This window comes from Phoxinus phoxinus (genome assembly GCF_949152265.1).
Source record: "Phoxinus phoxinus genome assembly, chromosome: 10".
Lineage (NCBI taxonomy): Eukaryota > Metazoa > Chordata > Actinopteri > Cypriniformes > Leuciscidae > Phoxinus > Phoxinus phoxinus.
In genome coordinates this window covers 13714242-13723124 of record NC_136885.1, presented here as the reverse complement: position 1 = coordinate 13723124, position 8883 = coordinate 13714242, and the positions used below count along the sequence as shown (strand labels likewise).

General features: G+C 40.2%; 1 protein-coding gene across 4 annotated transcripts in view; it reads left to right on the top strand.

Moving 5' to 3' along the window:
• Nucleotides 1-4835: 4835 nt before the first annotated feature.
• fam131bb (family with sequence similarity 131 member Bb) overlaps nt 4836-8883 on the top strand; it is a 68627-nt gene continuing 64579 nt past the window's right edge. For 3 of the 4 annotated variants that reach the window (XM_079626437.1, XM_079626436.1, XM_079626434.1), the window contains exon 1: nt 4867-5004. The gene's annotated coding sequence lies outside the window, so the exon portion shown is untranslated. Of the gene's footprint in view, nt 5005-8883 lie in introns of all 4 variants that reach the window. The other variant, XM_079626435.1, reaches the window with a different exon arrangement.

Sequence of the window (8883 nt, the reverse complement as noted above, 5' to 3'; positions counted from 1 at the left end):
CATTCTTCAAACTATGACATCAACCCTGCCTGCCTTTCCTTGTAAGGGCAGAGTGGGTGAGTAAGTGACTGAGAAAGAGAGAGGAAGGGAGGGAGGGAGGGAGGGAAAGGAGAGATAAAGGAGGTTGGGGGGTTTATTAGATACAGACACAAGGAAATGGTTGGCAGGACACAGAAAGAAAGAGACTAGAACACACAGTGCTCAGTTAGACGAATTAAACTGACCTTGAGCCTCCCTCAAAAACAACACTTACAAATTCAAGTTAGTTTTAATAGTCGTGGTCAACCACTATTGCTGCACATACTATTTTCCACTGCCGGTTCCAGTTTAATTCAAAGCAAACAGGGTCATCCGAAAGGCATTAGTTCACCTAAAAAAGCGGAACATTCAATCATTTATTTAACGTCATTTAAAGCCCATGACTATCTTTCTTCCGTACATCACAAAATGAGAAGTTTAGTGCAAAGTGTGAGCTGCTCTTTTCCATTCAATGAAAGTGAATAGGGACCAGGGGTTGTCAATCTACAAAAGGGACTAAAGCATGATTCATAGTAGTAGTCCAAACAATACGTTCACTATACAGAGACGTCAGAAGCCATATTAGATATTTTATCGGCAGAACATCTTGCATGACAGCCATGGTCCCATTGTGAAATAGAAGTGTGCTTAAAGGTAGGGTAGGCAATTTTCGGAGGAGCTAGCAATAGCAAATTAGCTTTGAAAGCATGAGATCCCACCCTCCTTTCAGAACATCTCCAAAGCTACACCTTCTTCAAAACACATGAGACACAGCACAACAGAGTTTACAAAGCGTCACGAGAAAAGAGATGCTGTTAAATTATCTCTTGTCTCAAACCACATAACATTACGATAATAATCAGGGCCGTCGCGAGCATGGTGCGAGGCCCAGTGCGAGTTAGTGGACAAGAGGCCCCACGTGAGTCATGGGTTTGGTAGGCAAATCCCGGGACGGTTTTTATTAGATCTTTATTTGATACACGAACACATTTTAACCAGTGTGTTCAATATAAATAGACATTGAGAGAGAGACACTCCACCAAGATTTTCTTGATGCTGCCTGGCACTGTACCGCTCTGCATGTTGTTAGGATGACAAAAAATGTATATGTACTTAGGCGGTGCGAATTCCAGCGCAATGCTTCAGTTTTAATGGTGCAAGAGTTCAAGGTAAGGTATAGCTAAACATAATAAATATCAACTGGTTTACGATAGAAATGTTAAACAACCGACAGCAATCGAGTGATCTAATCGACTTTTTTGTCAAATGTTGCCATTTTGATTTTGAAATGAATATAGCCTATATAATTTACGCGATTCTGTTTCATGTAATTCGTTTAAATGTGACAGGACCAGATACATTAACAGAGCCGGTTTCTGCATTTTAAGAATATGATTTGAGTGAATGTGTGCATATTTAAAAATATATTTTTCACCAAAAAAACAATTCACAAGGCCCTGCAAAGCGCGAGGCCCTGTGTCCCGTATTCTCCTGTCTTTGTGTGTGTCTTGTTGTGTTCTGTTCTGCACGTGAAGCGTGTTTCCACGGCTGTGTGCTTTTCTGTTGTGTTTCTGTCTTGTGCTGCGTCGCATTCAGTAGAGTTTCTCACTAGTTGCGTGCGTTCATGTTATCTTGTTCTGTGTGAACATGCGGCTTATGAGTGTCCCTCATTAGCTGCGTGTTCTTGTCTCGTTCTATGTAAGCTCGTAGCGATTGGTTATCGCTGGTCATGTGCTTGTGTGTGATTCATGTTTGATGTGAGCACATGGCTTGTCTTGTTATGCTTCCATGTGCCATGTGCTCTCCTGTCTATTGTCTGACCCTGTCCGCCCTTATCTGATTATTGGTTCAGTCGTCCCACTTGTCCTCCCTCATTACCTGGCTTGTTTCATGTCCTATTTTTGTGTTTGCTGTCCTGGGCTAGATCGTTGTCACACATCATTGCAAGCTGTTGTTACCCTGCCTGTCTGATGAGTCCTGTTGTGTATGTAGTCAGTCATGTTGTGAGTCTGCCTACCTAGTCAAGTAGCATATTTCCCCCCACGGGGTAGTTTCTGTTTAATAAACTATAAAGTCCATATTCCTCTGCATCCTTGAGTCCTCACTTACAACCATTACCTCAACCCGGGACACTGAACATAAACAACTTAAAGAGCACTGATCTGTAGGCTACCACATGACTGCTGCAGATTAATTTCGGTGTTGATAGTCTTGTACTGAAAAAGACATAAATTTGAGTCACAAACCGCTCTGAGTAGGGTTTCCATCTCTTCCAAATTACGGTAGTTATTGCGTGAAGGCAGCATAAAGGCTGATTTATACTTCTGCGTCGAACTCACGCCGTAGCTACGCCGTAGGCTGTGTGTAGCGCGCGTACCCTCCGGCGTACCCTGACGTGCACTGCTAGAACCCCTCCCTTGGGTTTCACACGCTCCCTCTGCATGTGTAATTGCGCGTCAACGCGGACAACGACGCAGAAGTATAAACGAAAACCAACGCGTTGCCTACAGCGTAGTGGCTCCGGCGTAGGTCCGACGCAGAAGTAATCAGCCTTAAGATCGTTGTTTGGTTCAGGAGGAAGTGTAAAGGCGGCTGCTGTTTTGGTTGCGGTGCTCTGTGACTGATGTCTGTCTAACTCGGCGTAGCGTGCAACGCGCGGATGACGTGTGATGTCTGCGCGAGCAGGGTGCGCGGAAGTATGGAAATACGTTGACAGGCAGGTTTCAATAAAAATGACATTAAAGTATATTTCAGTTTACAGTACACCATAATTCTTTCATTATTTTAATATAAATTTAAGCTATTAAACATATTTATTTAATTTCAATTTAAGTGTCTAAAAACAGTACTGTAAGACAATCCTTAGAAAAGTCTGTCAGGACTTTATCCGTTTATTTTACGGCAAAAAAAGAAGGTTAGCCAATTAGAAAATGATTTCTGCTGAAGCTGGTTTAAGCTTAAAATAGTGGTAGGAACAGCAGCACACCAGCATCCCCTCCCAAACACATATGCTGTTGACTAGCAATACTGAACATTTTAACAGGGAATTTGTTTAGTATACTCAAGTTTCGTTATAGAGAATACCGCTCATGTAAAGATGTGACTGCTCTCTCACCACCCTTCAGGAAGGCAATTCCACCCATCCTGCACATCTTTGTTTTAATCTCTCTCTCACTCTCGTTCAATCTCTTTCTCTCTAACACTCTATATCCTCCTGAGGCCTATTAATGATTCAGGTGCATTGTGTTTTTTTCTTTTTTCACACAGTGGCCTGGAAAATATCTGCTGTTCATTCTGACTGCACAACTCTCCATCGCAAGCTCTCTTTAGCTTCTGGGAACTATCAGGGGAGCATATGGCCGTCATTGAAAATCAGTGCTCCAAAACAACAACAGGATTTTGTTACTATGGAAAAAGCGGCCATTAAACACAGTACTTGTGTTGATGCTTCAACACAGATCCAAATCCCAGTCAACATCCGGTTTGGTTGCTTGGTTATGGAGGTATGACAGTAAAATAACAGTTTAAGCCATTTTTTGGAAAAAAATAGTCTTTAAAAAAACAAAGACAACATGTGTAATGTCTGTAGATTATGAGGTTAGCAGAGCTAAACGCGCTGGCTGCTTTCTGCAAGCCTTCGAATCCCTCAGTGTGAAGGTGAGTTTGCACAGAAGGAGACCCTCTGGCATCAAAGTGGAGCCTGGAGTTTAGCCAAAACTTAGCGTGGAACAATCCCTCTCTCCCTCACTTCTGTATGAGTCACAGTGTGCGTTTACTGTACAGCAAAACTTTAGCTTGCACATTCGGTGACATACTCAGCCTAATTTACTGGAAACAGAGGAGTCATATTACTCTTTGGCCTCATTGTACATGCCTTTTCTTTTAGGCAGAGAGACTGAGACAGAGAAAAACAGTTTTTTTGTGTGTGTTCTTTCATCGAAATGTGCATAATCACACAATCTACTGTACAACAAACACATGCACTTACAGTTCCCATCACTTATAGAAAGTAGATGGAAACTTGCTTCACATATCCAAAACTTACACTTCAGTTTTGCATGCCATGGCAAGCTTCACTGTTGCTATTGTTCACAGTAAGGGGAATTCCAATCCCCTAATCATAAGTATTAAACTGCATAACCTGTCCCACACTTTTGTGTTATGAACATAAATTATAACTAAAATCCTGCAGCTTTTTGAGGAGTGACATGCTATAACTGTTCTAATATACACTGTAAAAAAATCATGTTAAATTAACTGGGGGAAAAAATGGTGGTTGCCAGAAATTCACCATTAAAAACTACATTAAAAATATTTCAGGTATTAGGGGATGGCAAATTGATGCCTGCATATTTTACAGCTTATAGACGTATATTTCATTAAGTGAGGTAATGTTATTTTCAAGTCTACTTGAACTACTAAAATCAGATTTTTACAATAAAATTTACTTATAACCACCATAATAACACAGTAAAACAAAATACCACAAATGTTCATGTTGCCTGTCCATAAAACAATAGTTGTATATAGACAGAGTACATGGTCATACACACAAAAACAAAACGCCATCAGGGTAACAGAGACACTCAAATAATGCTTTTTGCTTTTTTAAAACGGTTACCGTTTTACTAAAAATACTAAAGCCAAAAAAATTTGTATCAATGCAACTTTCATGAAGTAAAATCACCAAAAGCCTTCCTTCCGCTGAAGAAAATAGTCCCACCCGCGAACATGCAATGATGCAACAGAAGTTATTATTTCGCCAATAGATGGCGACAAAGACTGTCTTTATGAGTGAGTCTGTCAGTAGACAAGGCTTTTATATTGAAAGGTCTGAAACTTGTGAACACGGCAAGATGCTGACAAACGAATATCGTGTCAGGGCACGGGAAAAACCCTTTCCTAGGCTAAATCGCTGAGGCCATTCACGGTCATTTTATTACGAATACTGGACTGACCTGCAGGAAATTTCTACTACTGTAACAGGTAACGTTAACGTTACACTCGCTTACACTCGAACTCATACTCCTCTGTAAGCTTAAATGAACAATATGAGAACGTGTTTATGTTGCTGTTGCTAGTGCTAGTGTTCGTGATTAAAACAGCTAACGTTCTTGACCCAATCACAATCAGTTAGCCGTTTTTATAAATATATAATATTATATTAGGCTATATATAACGTTAGATCTATGTATTCAATATTCAAATGTATATTAGCCTGGTATTACGACACATTCTCCCAGCTAAAAAAAGCTGGTTTCTCGATTGACAAGCAATCAAAAGTATGTAGCCTAACGTTATACCTTTTTTAGCATTTTTTTATTTTATTTTAATTTTTTTGCATGTTGAATGCAACTTGTAAATTGCAAATATGTATTTACAATACAGGCTAATTGTTGTATTAGAGCTTGAGATTGTGTGTTCTTGTGTTGCTGCCAGCCATCGGGATGTTTTCGTTCAGATGTTTCTTTTAGTTCCAGTGTCATTAGTCACATGGCATTTAAGATTCAGCTGATGGATACCAGAAATGGATAGCTCTCTGTGGTATAATAGATCTCCTTGAGTTGACCTATTCCTGCTTTAAATCATAGTTAAACATGGTTGTATTACCATCTCTCTCCACCTGATGCCAGCACATAGTCTCTGCTTAAAGTTCAGTTTTTCTTTTCACTAGACAAGAAGAAACAGAAAAGAAAGATGTAAACATGGTTTTGCCGTAGGGATGGTTGGTGTTTAGTTAAAATAGATACACTACAGGAAACGTTTGATGTGACAACACTGTTTAGAGTATGGACAGTTGACAAGTCTTACATGAAGTAGTTCGGACAGATACATGGAAGAGATGATGATGAACAGATAGACAGAAGACTAGACCAGATGGAAGGGAATGTAGGTTAACCTGAGAGAGGGAACATCTAAATTATAGAGGAGGGATGGGAGCTCCTTGTGCATTCCAAGTTAGTGACACAGAGACACAAATTTAAAAGAGGTTTCAAAAAGACTACTTTTGAATATGTCCTCACGATTAGGTCAAATAATGTGTCAAACTTCATCTGTAGGGGTAGGTACATGTGCTAGTTGGGTCCTGAATTCATCTTACCTTTACATTACCTTTAGATTAATCCATGTATGGGGATTTGCGTGCATGTTCTTAAGCATGTTTGCATGAGTGTGATAGACGACATATACCTCGTGCTTCAGAAAGTGCGTTATCCACAGCTCACACAAGCGTGCGAGTATCAGTAAGCCAACAGTTAAAGATATAAATCAGTGCCTTATAGTTGCTTATCAAACCAGCCTCCTCCTTTGCTCAATTTCAAAGTAAGTAGAATTGAATGAGCACTGTCGGAGAGAGCCTTCAAAAGGACAAACAAAATAACAAATGTGTATTGATACAGAGAACCTTTTCCAGTTGCTTTTGAGTATGCACATGTGCGTGAGAAAGAAAATTGAGGTTATAGAGTTCAGAGTCCTACATTATTACGCAAAGGTGTGTACATGCTAGAGAGATGACAGGTGGACCTAATTATCTCAGTCTCATTATCCAACCACATTTGTGTGAAGACCCCCAAGTACAGCAGAGTTCACAGAAAGATCATTCACAGGGCAGCAACACTGAGGTAATGACCACCCCGTTGTGTATTCTACATCCTAGCCTAATTAAGGGACATTCAGTTTGTTATAAAATTGCTTGTCATATTCAAGAGCTCGGAATACTTAACCATGCGGTTTGTTCTTGATCTTGGGCTTGTGAATGTCGTCGTGAACTGAACACAGTGAACACTGCATATGAGAGTATCATCCTGGCTCTATTTATCAGTTGTGACTGAATAATAAATGTGAATGGGATTATTGAAGTTGGCATGAAATGAAAATTCACCCCAACCTATTTTGTGCATGTTATAGATCTTATTGTGAATTATTCATCCATGTATATTCTTCATTTGTTTAGCTCAATAACTCTATATTCCCGTGAAACAACAGGTTTCTCTCTGGTTACGTACTGTATGTCGGACTTAATTTAGTCCACAATAAACCCTGCCTATAAATCGACTGCGAGCTCGTAATAAGATGTGTCTCCATCCAATCAACAACCAATGAATTGAAACTGCGCCTACATTTTTTTTTTCGATGTTTCACTTATTGTATTTTGTAATATGGAAGAAATTATCTTTCGCTACTTCCGTTTCATCTCAACTTTAAAGGTTGATTGGAATATAGATTATCAAAAAAGGATCATTTGAATTACATTTTGTCAATTACTTTTCTTGTTGGTGCCAGACTGTCTACTAAGACGAGACCATGTGAGGTACAATATGATGAGGCTATATATAATTTAAGTACACCAATTTTGAACCTTTTAGACACAATAACCTTGAATTTGGTTACATGTCTTTTTTGCCTAAATAACTTGCTATTTCATCATGTAGGCTAAGCAAAGTCAACAGTGATAAGATGTTTGGTCTCTTTTCTTTAACATGTTCAATGTGTAGCCTGTGCATCTGTTCTTAGGCTATGTTTAGACCTCTACAAAATTTTCACTGAGAGCTCAAATATTGCCTTGTTTTAGCCTAGACGTCAGGGCTTCTAAATGCAAAATTGCTTGCTGGGCTGAGACTCGCATGTTTTTTTATTTTTATGTTAATTGCAAGATATTTTGCCTCGTTTCACACACACACACACACACACACACACACACACACACACACACACACACACACACACACACACACACACACACACACACACACACACACACACACAAACTGATAAGAAAAAACTATGACACAAACACTTGAGCAATGATGGTGACTGCTTCTTTGTTTTTGCCATTTTTGGGGGTCAAGATGGAAACAACTTGGGTTGCACATACACAAGCACTTCCATTTCCATTTATTTATTGGCAGGCGCTTTTATCCAAAGTGACTTGGAAGACAGCATACAGTAAGTGATTCATCCTAAAGAGGCAGTACAAATTCCTAGATTAAGCCTGGTTCACACGGGACGATTTTAAAATTGTCGGCCGATTTTTGCAAACCTGAGAGACCCCACACACGGCGATTAAAAAATCATGGGTCTAACAGTTTTGGTCGTACAGTGTGTGGTTGCGGCAAAATCAACACATCACACACAAACCGATTTGACTCCCGAGCATTCCCAGGTCATAGTTTCGGTCACAGGTCATAGTTCCCAGGACCATAGTTCCCAGGTCGATAGTTTGTAGTTTGTTTTTAACCAAAAAAAACCCCCGTTATCCTCCATCTCCGACGTCCACCGGACTTTCTGGTGCGCCATGCTGCCGGCTGTTTTGATTTTGTTTCCCGATGCTTCCTCTCCACTTCGCTTTCTGATTGGCTACACGCCACAGTCCACAGGCTGTGTGCTCGTTTGTCCCTGGGGGACACCACACACAAGGAGAAATCGGGCCAAAAAAATCCAACATGTTGGATATCCCCGATTTGAGATGGGAGCGGTCCCGATGTCCTTCCGAGCAGACGAGAGCAGTCTTAACACACCACACACGGCAGGAATATCTGATCAGATTATTTTACGATAATCGGAGCATCCTTAAGATTGTCGGAAGGGGTGAATCGGGGCTAAAATCGGCCTAATTATCCTGCCGTGTGAAGTTGAACCAGCCTTTAGTCAGAGAAGTACAGACTAGAGTAGAGATGAAAGTGAGACATTACATTACAATAATATTTTAAGGGTTTTTCTATATCCAATCCAAGTATTAGTGTCTTGAACTTGATATGAGAGGCAACTGGCAGTCACTGGAGCAAGACAAAGAGAGGTGTAACATGCACTCTCGTTGGTTAATTGAAAACCAAATGCGCCTCTGTCTGTACTCTCTGCATCATTTGC